Genomic DNA, 13364 nt, shown 5'->3' on the forward strand with positions numbered 1-13364 from the left:
ATAAAACTCGGAGGAAGTAATTTTTCCATTGATATTTACTACGCCTCTAAATCTCTTTATTAAGTACATTCTCCTTTGGTTCTTTCCAAGGTTGTTTAGACTCTTTACTTGACTATCCGAGGTTCAGACTTATGAACCATAAATCAACATGTTTTACTATTTGTAGCATATCTAATGAACATACAATCCACATTCTTATGTCCTATTTTGACCCATTTGGGAATAGTTCCCTCTATCCATTACTCATATGGAATAAACTGTATTGTAAATTGTTATATCACTATCTTTCAAGAGTTATTGCTTGTTTATACTTTAAGGGACGACAAACAATTTTCTATCAGGATACAACAAAGTCTGAACAAACAAAACTTTTTGTTTCTCCCTTTATTAACAAATAAAAGTTTTCTATTTGTTGTTCCATTTATTAACAAACAAAACTTTTGTTTCTCTCTTTCCAAACATAAAAATATTTTGTTGTTCTCTTTTGCTATAATGATAGCATCTCCCCTCAAGTTTTGTGGTCAACTTGAACTTATACGTAGGACATCATCATTTCCTGCAAAGTTTGGTTTTTTTGCTTGTCAACACTTTCATTAGATTGAAATGAGTATGTGCAGTAATTTAATGAATGGTTTCATTATCCAAATATACTTTTGCAAAAGAACATTCATATTCTCCCCATCTACCACTTCTAATCATGACAATCATTTTATCCAACTGATTTTCAACTTTAGTTTTTGTAATGAACGGCTTTCGTTGTTGTAGAAATGCCAATGAGAAAAAATCTAGGCCGCAAAATTTTTTTTTATAGTATTAGGATTTTCGCAACCTTGTCCAGATTTAGAGGAAATAGGAGTCATAAAGGTGTAGGAAAATCTGGTATCAATCGGGTGGAGTAAATAAGAATTTGATTATATAATCGGTTAGATAACTCGTTAAGGAACTTGTACGATTTTACGGAATTGAATTTATATAAATATATCTTTGAGAATCGATCAAAGCATATGGGTATTTTTAAAGCGTAGTGGATTAACAGTATGTTGTGAAATGGGTAAATGAAAAATCCCTTAGGAGCTCACTGCCTTGCTTCGTGCCGCTACAACAGGATGAGTGATGTTGTAGCGGACGAGGGGGAGATTGATTGATAGGATTTTTGTGATTTTTTCAAGACGAAGCTCACTGGTTCAAAGTATCAATGCAGGGGGATTTGTGCCACTCTAGTGGGATGGGCACCGCTCTACTGGGATGACGGGTTTTTTATTTGTAAATAATACCCTTAGTCGACCTTATTTGACATTTTTCGAATTTTTGAGCTAAGAAACGACCCTTTGTTGATTTCAACTCGTTTTCCAACATTCTTAAGTCTAAAGGTAAACTTTTCACTCCTCGTTTTTGTTTTTCAATCCGTAGAACATTTTAAAATGGATCATAATTGATGGGAAAGGGTTTCTTGATAGAATTCATGGTGGAAAAAACCCTAGTTTGGCTAGTAGTAGGGTCACGAGTTTGACCTAGGGTTCATAAATTTGTTAGAATTCCAGGAAATTAGTAATTTATTTATTGATTATCGTATATTATTGATTGTTTCTAGATGAAGAACAAGTCGAACGAATCTGGAAAGGGAAGGATCAAGTTTCTTAGGGTTCCAAGCTTCTTTAGAGGTAGGTCATGGTTGTGATTCTATGATCATGTGATATATACTTGTTCTCTCGTCATTGTAATACACGTATATGTGTGCATGTTTCAATCTTGATCATAAAGGTTAAAATAAATCATGACTTAAATGTGTGATCTTTATGTATTATTGTGATGTGTAATTTGGATCAGATTGCCACATTCCGCCATGCTAACTTTTGGATCGGATTTCTACATGCTAGTATGCTAAATTTGGATAAGATTGCTATGTTTTGGCATGCTAACAGTTGGGGTTTGGGTTCCGTGAGAGGACCAATTGTGTGATTAAACAAGTGAAATGTGTTGTTAACTCCTTATGATGAGATTGAATATTTTGATAAGTATATGCTTGATATTATAATGTTGCTTGACTTGTTATGTAATACTAGTCGGATAGCCGTGTGATCCTACCTTTTTATGATGGTTGTGTACCGATCTTGCACCTGTTCCTATTTTTGTTGAGTACAGGGAATCTCCACGCTACTGTTGACAGATCTCACTTAGAAGATCAGTGATCTCTTCAAGTTCAAGGGTGAGCCACTTGGTTCGGGCTGCCATAAAATTCTCCTTGCCTATGTCCAACCTTTCTGTACTAAGACTTGTGTTAAATGGTTCAATAGAATTCTTTGCTAGACTTGGTTGTCATTTCTAGTTTTGGTACATTGACTTTCAGATTCTAGGTTTATCTTTCGTGTTGTTAGTTAGTTGTTAGATCTTCATTTAGTAATGGAACTTAACTTAGTTATTTAACTTGCTTTCGTAACTTAAATGTCTTAGTTTTAGATTTCTTGCTTTTGTTGGATGGTAGTAACGGTTCTCCCACCGAGTAGTTAGTGTGGGTGCCAATCACGACAATCTGGGTCGTGAAAAAGTTAGTAACAAATCCCAGGTTCGTTGATCTTGATGTACCGAAATGAGTATAATAGAGTCTCTCAGAATCGTACAGGGATGCCTTTACTTTTCTCCTGTCTCCTTCGTGCTATAACTTGATTCCAATTTTTATGTGTCGATTCAAATTGGTATCTAATTTCATTTTTTTTATCTGCAAATGATTAATACTACATATAACGGCATTAAGACCGTATCTTTTGGTAATGCTCCAAATGAAAAACCCAGAGCGAGTGTTCATTGTCGAGGCAGAGGTAGAGGAAGAGATAAGAAAAGAGGTCATTGGAGGTGGCGCCTGCTATAGAGGAGGTGTTGATTAACAATGTTCCGGTAAGTTAGAACCCACATGTACACAATGAGAAGATAGAAGAGAAAGTGGAGTTTGAAAATGTTTAGGAGGTTAAAAATGAAAAGAGTGCAGGTTGAGGCTGCAGGGATCCCTCTAATATTGATCCAGTGTTAGCTCAGCGGATCATGGCATTTTTTAAAGGGTTGGCTGGTCCTGGGATGATTCCATTTACCCAAGTCCCTGTGAATCCTAAGGTAGCTAAGACGGTGCCCATGACGGTGAAAGTGGTAGGTAATGATTCCTTTCTTCATCCTTTGTTAGGGTATGGGATGTCCAATAATGAGCACGATATGTTAAAGAAGTTTCAAAACCTTAAGCCTTCTGTATTTCTTGGTTTTGACACTGAAGATGCTTATGAGTTCATCTTGGTTGTTTATGAGATGTTTCATAAATTGGGTATTGTACACCAAACATGGGGATGAATTCATGTCTTTTCAACTTCAAGGTGAGTCCAAACAATGGTGGAGAGCTTATATGGAATATAAATTCACTACATTACCTCCACTAACTTGGACACAGTTTCATGCATTGTTTTTAGAGAAGTATGTGCCCAAGACTTTGAGAGATCACAAGAAGGATGAGTTCATGGCCTTCGAGCAGGGTAGTATTTAGTTGCTTATGAGGCCATGTTCCCTAGCTTATCTCGATACGCTACACAATCGGCTACCACCGAAGATGAGAGGATACAGTTATTTGTTAAAGGTTTGGATTCTGAGCTACAAGTGTTATCTGTCCATATGACTTTTGCAGGAAGAGTTTCAATAAGGTGATTCATTATGTCAAGAAAGTGAAGGGGGTGAAGCGAGACTGTCAAGCTAAGGCGTTGCCTAAGAGGGCCAAGAATTCTGGAAATTTTCAAGGCTCCTACGCTAGAGAATTCGGCCGACCTACCCTTGCGGCCAAGACAATTCAGTTTGCCATGCCCGCCTCTATGGGTAACTATTCACGGACTCTATCTAACTATTTTCCATCTAGTCAGAGTATTGTGCATGTGCTGGGTAATAGACCATCTGGTGGCATCACTTGCTTTAATTGTGGGGAACTTGGACATATAATGAAAGATTTCCCACAACCGCGATTGTTTGAGTCCGTACAACAGCCTTCTCGAGCAATTATGCCCGCGGGGAATGGTAATAATGGTAGAGGACATCCACAAGTTGGGCAAGGAGAAAATCAGTGAGATCATGGGGGTAGAGGAAATGGTAACGGAGGTAGACGTAACGCTCAACCAGGCAAGGACGTGGCTCGTGTGGATGATAGAACACAATGTTATGCCTTTCTGGGCAAAAATGAGGCAGAGGCATCCGATGCAGTGATCACAGGTACTATTATTGTCTTTGACGGATGGCTAATGTGTTGTTTAATCTGGGTTCTACCTAGTCTTATGTGTTTATGAGTTTTACCTTTGATTTTGAGATGTAATGTGATGTTCTTGATGCCTCTATACGTGTTTCTACCCTGGTGGGAGAGTCAGTCATAGTCACCAATGTCTATCGTGCTTGCCCTATCTTGTTTATGGAATTCCAGACTTGGGGTAATTGGGTGATTTTTGACATGGCTGATTTTGATATTGTCTTAGGCATGATTTGGTTGTCTCCCTATTATGATGTGTTTAATTGTAATACTAAGTCTGTGACTCTAGAAATTCTGGGAAGGGAAAAATTAGAGTGGGAAGGGGTGTACAAGCTTAAGCAAGCAAAGATTATATCCTCCATATATGCTAGTAAACTCGTAGACCAAGGTTGTTTAGCTTATTTGGATCATGTTAGGGATGTTGAGACTAAAGCTCCATCCATTGGGTCTATTCCTATGGTGTCTTATTTAAATGAACTAATCCTAAATGATTTGTCAGGCATGCCTCCGGATAGAGACAGATTTTTTTATTGACTTAGAGCCTGGTATGCGCCCCATTTAAATTCCTCCATATCACATGGCTCCAACAGAATTGAGAGAGCTTAAGGCTCAAATCCAAGATCTCTTTGATAAGGGTTTTATTCATTCTAGTTCTTCCCCATGAGATGCTCTGGTTTTATTTGTTAATAAGAAATATGGAAGCATGAGGATGTGCATAGATTACTGACAGTTGAATAAGGTCACTATTCAGAATAAGTACCCCTTGCCTAGAATAGATTATTTATTTGGATCAATTGCTAAGTGCAGTAGTCTTCTCTAAGATTGATTTAAGATCAGGGTATCATCAATTGAAAATTAGGCCAGAAGATATACCCAAGACGACGTTTAGGACTCGTTATGGGCACTATGAATTATTGGTTATGTCTTTTGGGTTGACCAATACGCTTGCAGCTTTCATGAGCTTGATGAATAAGGTGTTAAAGCCTTTCCTTGATTTCTTCATGATCGTTCTTATTTATGGTATTTTGGCGTATTTAAGAAACAAAGAGGAGCATGCTAACCATGTCCGTGCTGTTTTGGGTGTTCTTGGGAAACAAAAGTTATATGCAAAAGTTTCCAAGTGTGAATTTTGGTTGAAGTTGGTTGCACCTGTGGGAAATATGGTATCGAAAGAAAAGGTAAGGGCAGATCAACAAAAGTTTAAAGCGGTCGAGAATCGGGTACGACCTAGTTCGATGATGGAAGTTAGGATCTTTGTGGGACTTACAAGTTACTATCATCGTTTTGTTAAGAATTTTGCTTCAATTGCTACTCACTTGACTAATCTGACCAAAAAGGAGGTACCGTTTAAATGGACTGAAAATGTGAGGAGAGGTTCTAAAAGTTTAAGAGTCCTTTTACCACCGCGCCTATCCTAGCAATACCAATTGAGGGTAAGTATTTCATTTTTTATTGTGATGTTTCACATTCTGGTTGGATGTTGTGTTGATTCAGGATAAGAATGTTAAAACTTATGCCTCACGTCAATTAAAGGTGCACTATAGAAATTATCCCATGCATGATCTGGAGTTGGCGGCGGTGGTATTTGCTCTTAAGATCTGGAGAAATTATCTTTATGGCGTTAAATGTGAGGTATTTACTGATCATCGTACTTTTCAGCATGTATTTACTCAAATATTATGGCAGACGCTTTGAGTCGGAAAGCGGTAAGTATGGGTAGCTTAGCTTACTTAAGTGCAACCAAGCGCCTTTTGTCTAAGGAAATTCAGACCTTAGAGTCTCAGTCTGTATAGTTGGGAATTTCCGAAAGAGGTGGGTTATTATCTAACATTGAAGCTAAGTCCATGTTCATGGAGGAAATCAAGGCCAAGTAATTTGAAGATGGAGATTTAGAGGAGCTTAGATCAAAGATTGGGATAAGTAAGTCTCAAGGAACCACTCTGCATGTGGATGGTGTACTCAGCAACAAAGGTAGAATAGGTGTTCCAAGAGTGGAGGATTTGATTCCAAGGTAGTTGGCAGAAGTTTATGGCTCGTTCCAATCTATTTATCTGGGTGTAACCAAGATGTATAGAGATCTGAAGCAAATCTCTTGGTGGTCGGGTATGATGAGGGATTCGTGGAGTTCGTGGCTAAGTGTCAGAATTCTGAACAAGTAAAATATAAGGATTAAAGGACCGCGGGTTTACTCCGGAGAATGTCGATTCCGGAATGGAAGTGGAAAAGGATAGCTATTGGGTTGTGGTTGATAGATTGACTAAATCAGCCCACTTTATTCCGGTAAGGACAGATTAAAATGCTGAACAATTGCCTAAGATTTATATAAAAGAGATAGTGAGGTAGCATGAAGTGCCCCTTTCCATCATCTCAGCGGGTTTTGGAGGAAGTTGCATGATAAATTGGGAACGCAACTCACTTTTAGTACAACCTTTCATCCCCAGGCGGATGGACAATCAGAGACGAGTATTCAACTGTAATAGGGTATGTTGAGAGCTTGTGTGATTAACTTTGGAGGGCATTGTGATATGTTTTTACCACCATGTGAATTCTCTTACAATAACAGTTTCACTCAAGCATCAATATGGTACCATATGAAGCATTATATGGGAGAGGATGTAGATCACTCATAGTTTGGTTCGAGTCCGGATATGTGACCTTTGGGGGTTGACTTAGTGAAAGATATTTAAGAAAAGGTGAGAAGCATTCAAACTAAACTTCTAGCCGCGAACAGTGGACAAAAGAAGTATGCAGATCACAAGGTAAGAAATATGGAATTTCAAATGGACAAGAATGTCCTTCTCAAGGTATCACCCATGAAAAGGGTGATGATATTTGGTAAGGAGAGTAAGTTGAGTCTGCGCTATATTGTCCCCTTTGAGATTCTTGAACGTGTAGGACCAGTGGCTTATAGATTGGTGCTACATCCTAACTTATCCGGTGTACATCTCATATTTCACGTGTCTATGTTGAGGAGATATAATGGTGACGGTCACTATATCATTAAGTGGACTAAATAGTGCTAGAATATATCTAATATGATGAGGAACAAATTGTTATTCTTGATTGTGATGTTCATAAGTTGAGGAACAAGGAGATTAAGTTTGTGAAGGTTCAATAAAAACATCGTACAGTTAAGGAAGCTACTCTGGAGACCGAAAAGGATATGTGAGACAAGTATCCCCAATTGTTCGTCGAATCATGTACTACCTTGTTCCCATTTAAGCCTACCTTTCTAATTTGATCACTCCAAGACAAGTGATGGGTAAATTAGTATATATTGTAACGAATGGCTTCGTCATTATAAAAATACCAACCAGGAAATCGGGGCCAAAAATTTTTTTCATAGCATTAGGATTTTCCCAACCTTGTCGAGATTTGAAGGAAATCGGAGTCATCAAGGTGTAGGTAAATCTGGTAGCAATCAGGTTGAGTAAATAGGAATTTGATAACATAATCGGTTAAATAAATCGTGAAGGAATTCGTACAACTTTATATTATTGAATTTTGATAAATAGATCTCGGGGAATCGATCATAGCGTTAAGGGTATTTTCATAGCCTAGCGGGTTAAGAGTATGTTGTGAAAGGGGGCAATTGAAAATCCCTTAGGAGCTCACTGCCTCACTTTGAGCCGCTGCAGCGGGATTATTTTCATTGCAGCGACACCGCTATAGCAGGATGGATGCCGCTATAGCGGACGAGGAGGAGATTGATTTATAGGATTTTTGGGATTTTTCAAGACGGAGATCACTGGTTCAAATAGTGCCCCTGCTGTGGGATTGGTGCCGCTGCAGCAATGCCGTTGTAAGGGGGTGGGTGCCGCTGCAGCGGGATGACGGGTTTTTAATTCGTAAACAAAACCCCTAGTCAACCTTACTTGGCACTTTATGACTTTTAGAGATAAGAAAAGAACCTTGGGCATTTCAACTCATTTTCCATCATTCTTAAGGCTAAAGATAAGCTTTTCACTCTCCGTTTTTTTTTTTCATTCCGTAGAATGTTTTAGAATGTCATAATTGACGGGGAAGGGTTTCTTGATAGAATTCATGATGGAAACAACCCTGGTTTTTCTAGTTGGGTTCATGAGTTTGACCTAGGGTTCATGAATTTGTTAGAATTTCAAGATATTAGTGATTTATTTATTGATTGTTATATATTGTTGATTGTTTGAAGACAAGGAACAAGCGGAACGAATCCGGAAAAGGAAGGATAAAGTTTCTTAGGGTTCCAAGCTTTTTCAGGGTAGGTGATGGTTGTGATTGAATGATCGTGTGATATATACTTGTAATACTTGTATATGTGTGCTTGTTGAAATATTGATCATAGAGTTGAAATAAATCATGACTTAAATGTGTTATCTTGATGTATTATTGTGATGTCTTATTAGGATCGGATTGCCACATTCCGGCATCTAACTTTTGGATCAGATTGTCACGTGCCGACATGCTAACTTTGGATCGAATTGCCACGTTCCGGTATGCTAACAGTTTGGATTCCTTGAGAGGACCAACTATGTGATTAAGCATGTGAAATGCATTGTTGACTCCTTATGATAATATGTTGATATATACATTATATTATAATGGTGCTTGACTTGTTATGTTACACTAGTGGGATAGTTGTGTGATCTTACCAATACACGGTGATTGTGTTCTGACCCTGCACTTGTTCTTATTTTTGTTGAGTACAAACATCTTTCTGTGACTGTTGACAGCCCTCGCTTAGGAGATCAGTGATCTCTTCGAGTTCAAGGGTGAGTCACTTCGTTCGGGCTTCCATGGAATTCTCCTTGTCTATGTCCAATCTTTCTAGACTTAGACTTTTATTTTAAATAGTTCCATAGAATTATTTATTAGACTTAATTGTCGTTTCTAGCTTTGGTACATTGACTTTCAGATTTTAGGTTTATCTTTCGCATTGTTAGTTAGTCATTAGATCTTGATTGAGTAATGGAACTAACTTAGTTATTTAACTTTGTTCTGTAAGTTAAATGCCTGGTTGGATGGTAGTAACAGTTCTCCCACCGAATAGTTAGTATGGGTGCCAATTACGACAGTCTGGGTCGTGACACTTTTATATTGCCTATATGTTTCTATTGTTTCATCCTTATCATTCAATAAATAGACATAACATTACATTTTCCATAAAATCTATAAAGCATTTTTTCCAACCACGAGATGATGTTAAATGTCAGTGTTAATCAATTATAAGGGATTAGAATTCCTTTCAACAACACACACTTGACATTTTGATTTATTGCACAAGAAGTTAGGAAAACTTCTAAGTTGAACAGTTTTTGCAAGATTTTTTGTAATTGACATGTCTCAAGTGTTCAATTCAAACACAGTTTGATTCCAGGAAGTAAGAACAGACAGAAATACTGAATTTACAAAGACCTTCCGTGAGGTAAATTTTTCTTACAAATATTTTATTCTTTACTTTTTATAATTTTGTCAAATACAGACATTGTTTCAAACTCAACATCTTGTCAAATGTCCTTTCCATAACATTCAATTTGTTAAAGAAATTATCCATGACCATAGTCTTATAGGTCTAATAAGGGCAATATGATCCAAATTTTAGTTTTACAACACAAACATAAAAGATCACTTTGCACCAATGTTCATGTCTATACAAATTATTTGTTTTAATAGACATATCTTTTCATGAAAAATCACAATATTTTAAGTGACACTTTTTTTATCAAAGAATACAATTATTTCGAACGAGTAGTATAATTTTGTGGTTTTATACTAGTCATATCATATATACTAGTAAAGAGAGACTCAACGACCACAATATCAATATACTCCAAGAATTTTGTGGGTCTAACATAATACAAGAATGTCATTAAATTTCATATCTTGTTCTTCCAAATTTTAATTAGATAGTAAGTCTAATTTTGCTTTTATCATTAGTAAAAAGAACCCCACATTTGAAGTATGTTCTCAAAAATATTTTTCAAGCATTTGAAATTATTTTTTACATATTTTTTCATGTTTTCAAATTGTATACCATCAAATATACATTGGCAACAATAAACATTTTTTTTGGAGATTTAATCCATAGAGACACACATTAGACACTCAAAACTCACTAATTTTCTTTCAATAGTTTTTTTTTCCTTTCTGTCCAGTAAGACAAACCACTTAGGATTTAGAATACTTACAATAAAGATTCAATATTTATACAACTTGTTTCTAGTTTAACGATGAAATTTTTATATTTTTCTAATCGTTAACTGAATGAACCTCGAATTTTGATGAAGTTTTTATATTCTTCTAATCAGTTTCATATTCAGACAGAGTAGTAAACCAAAAAGGTTTTAATCCCCATAAACCTCAAATACAACATTGTTTCTAGCTAATGAAGAAGATTTTATCTTTTTTGAATCCTTTAGCCTTAATATTTCTGATGAAGATTTTATACTCTTCAGGTGAGAATACTCATTCAAACAATGTATTTAGCAAATTGGTGAAGATTCTATATTCTTCGAACTAATGCACAATTTGATTTCTTCATGAAGTTCTTATATTCTTCATACCAACGGAGTAAAAAACAGAAGATTTTAGTCTCCAAAAATAAGACACAATCAAATTTAACATGTAGTAGAAAACTACAAAAAAAATTATCTCCTCTAAACTGAATACATATTAATAATAATAAAGATACATACGAAGATCATCACATAATGACAATCTATCCTAACATTTATGAAATAAATCTTATAACTTATAAAGGATAGAAAAAATAATAGTCAAGGGAAACAAAAATCAAACCTGTTTTTTCCTCTCATTGAATCATATTCTGTCTGTCAGTAATGATTTTATGCATGTCACTTTCTTGCAAATTATTTCTTTCTTTCCTAGTTTTCATCATATTTCAACTTTCCTTAAAGGACATTGGATTTCAACGAGAAACTAAACTCATGTTCAAATATTGTTATGATACAACATATGTTCATTTAAGTGCTCATTTTAGACTTTATACACAAAGTAATTTTCTCATTGAAAAGAAAACTGAAGGGGTGCAATACTGAATGCACTTGGGAAGAAAATAAGATTAATCTTACCCATCAAAGAAAAACTATTAGAGAAAATCTACTCGTACATATTAAAGTAGTACTAATTCATCTCAAATATCTTTTACCATATGATAAAATATCTTTCTTTTTCTTCATCTTCTTTCCGACTAAAAGAACACAGAAAATAGAAGTATTTGCTTACCAAAGAAAATATCATCAATATTAAATTTCTTAAGCTTGTTATCTCCTGTATTTAGATTATCAAACCAGAAACAATAAAGGATGAAAAGAAAAACATAAGAACTATCTGAGTCCACAAAACCTATTGTGTGTCCTTAAGAAATTTAATCCACTCAAGTATCCGAGGTTGCAGATGAATTCCTCCCAAGGTAAAACAGATTAACCGTTAAAGACGTAGCGGTACCTCAAACTTTGATAATTTCAACAAACTCAAAATAACATCAATGAATTACACTCATAGAAACGATCGATCAATTTTTTGTAAGACATGTATGCAAAATAAAGGAAGAGTTCAATGTAGAAAATTGAGAAAAATTGTATCTATTTATAGCCAAGAAAGGGTAAAGCAACTCTTTGGAATGAAGACAACCTTTCAGAAAGGTCACAACGCTTTGGAAAAGGCACAACCTTTCAAACGGTCACAACCTTTTAGAAAATACACAACTTCTCATAAAGGTTACAGCCTTTTGGCAAAGATACAACCCTTCATTTCTTGTTCAGGCCGTTAGAACCCAACAACAAATAGTTCATAGCTTACTAAGGATCCACATGGATTGAGTAAGACTATCAATAGTCTGCACCAATCAAATTTCATAGTGCCAGATTAAGTTATAACTTATAAATGATTAGACAAATTAATTTAACTGTCAATTTTTTTAAAAAAAATGATTTTCAATTTGTTCCACCGTTGGGATAACATTCTGAAAAGCTCAATCGATCATATTTAAAAATTTTGCCATTATTTTCCTTTTTTAAAAAATTAGAAACAAACCCTCACCGCATTCTTAATCACCCAATTACATTTTAAAAATATATAATTAGCCCCTTCTTCACTCCTCTCTTAAATTGCTATAAATTGTTAACTTTACAATTTTTAATTTTTTAAATTGAATTTTCAATATTTACATGGATAAACTTCCTACTAGTTGAAGACAAGAAAAAACAAGTCTAATGTGAGGATATTTAAGAAATTAAATGACGATATGATCCAATGTCTAAATGTGATAAAAACATATAAGCATAAAATTCACATCAGTCTATAGTGAGGATGTCAATTTTTACATAGACACTTGCTTAGGCATATTTATTCAGTTTCAGTTTCAAATCTTTCTTAAAATTTGACATTTGAATTAGTTAATGTAAAGTGGATATTTTAGACAAGTTTTTAAAAATAGAAATTTCAAAATTAATTGCATTGAATATTAGCATTTAATATATTACTATCTCTGCACATGTGTTGAGTAATAATGTAATACATATTTTATAAATATTATCAACATTATTAAGCCAAATAACCCAAAAAGCAGTATTTATAAAAAGAGGCATACATCATACAAGAAACAATTGGAATTCAAAAATTTTTATTTTTTGAAATTGAAACTACTGGAATTGATAAAGATTTTTTTCCTAAAAATATAAATTTCTACTAGAAATGATAAAAAAAATTAATCAATTATTATTGGTTTGTCAGTGTTTATACCCTCCACATCTTTAGAAACAATTTCATATGGAAAAAATGAACTTTGAATCGATTTTGTCAGAGTTGCACTCTGAGAGTTCAAACACAAGTCCATCCCCTCTTTTAGATTGTTATAATCCGCAAAAAAGTTTCATCCAGTACTATAGTTGTATTTAGTTTTGGCTCCACCATAATACAAGTTACACTTCTTTCCACCACAAGTAAGGAATGCAGGGGCTATAGCAAAAGAAAGTTCTTTATTCATTTTCTTGGGTAAGTACTGTCAAACATTCAAAGAAATTTAGCAAAATAAAAGTCAAGAATCCGGAAAACCTAAAGTTTCTAGCTCTAACCTTATATATATATATATATATATATA

General features: G+C 35.0%; 1 pseudogene; it reads right to left on the reverse strand.

Annotated features, from left to right (window-relative positions):
- Positions 1-12971: 12971 nt before the first annotated feature.
- LOC114077939 overlaps positions 12972-13364 on the reverse strand; it is a 3748-nt pseudogene continuing 3355 nt past the window's right edge.

Source organism: Solanum pennellii, chromosome 7 (genome assembly GCF_001406875.1).
Source record: "Solanum pennellii chromosome 7, SPENNV200".
In the NCBI taxonomy this organism is placed as follows: Eukaryota; Viridiplantae; Streptophyta; class Magnoliopsida; order Solanales; family Solanaceae; genus Solanum; species Solanum pennellii.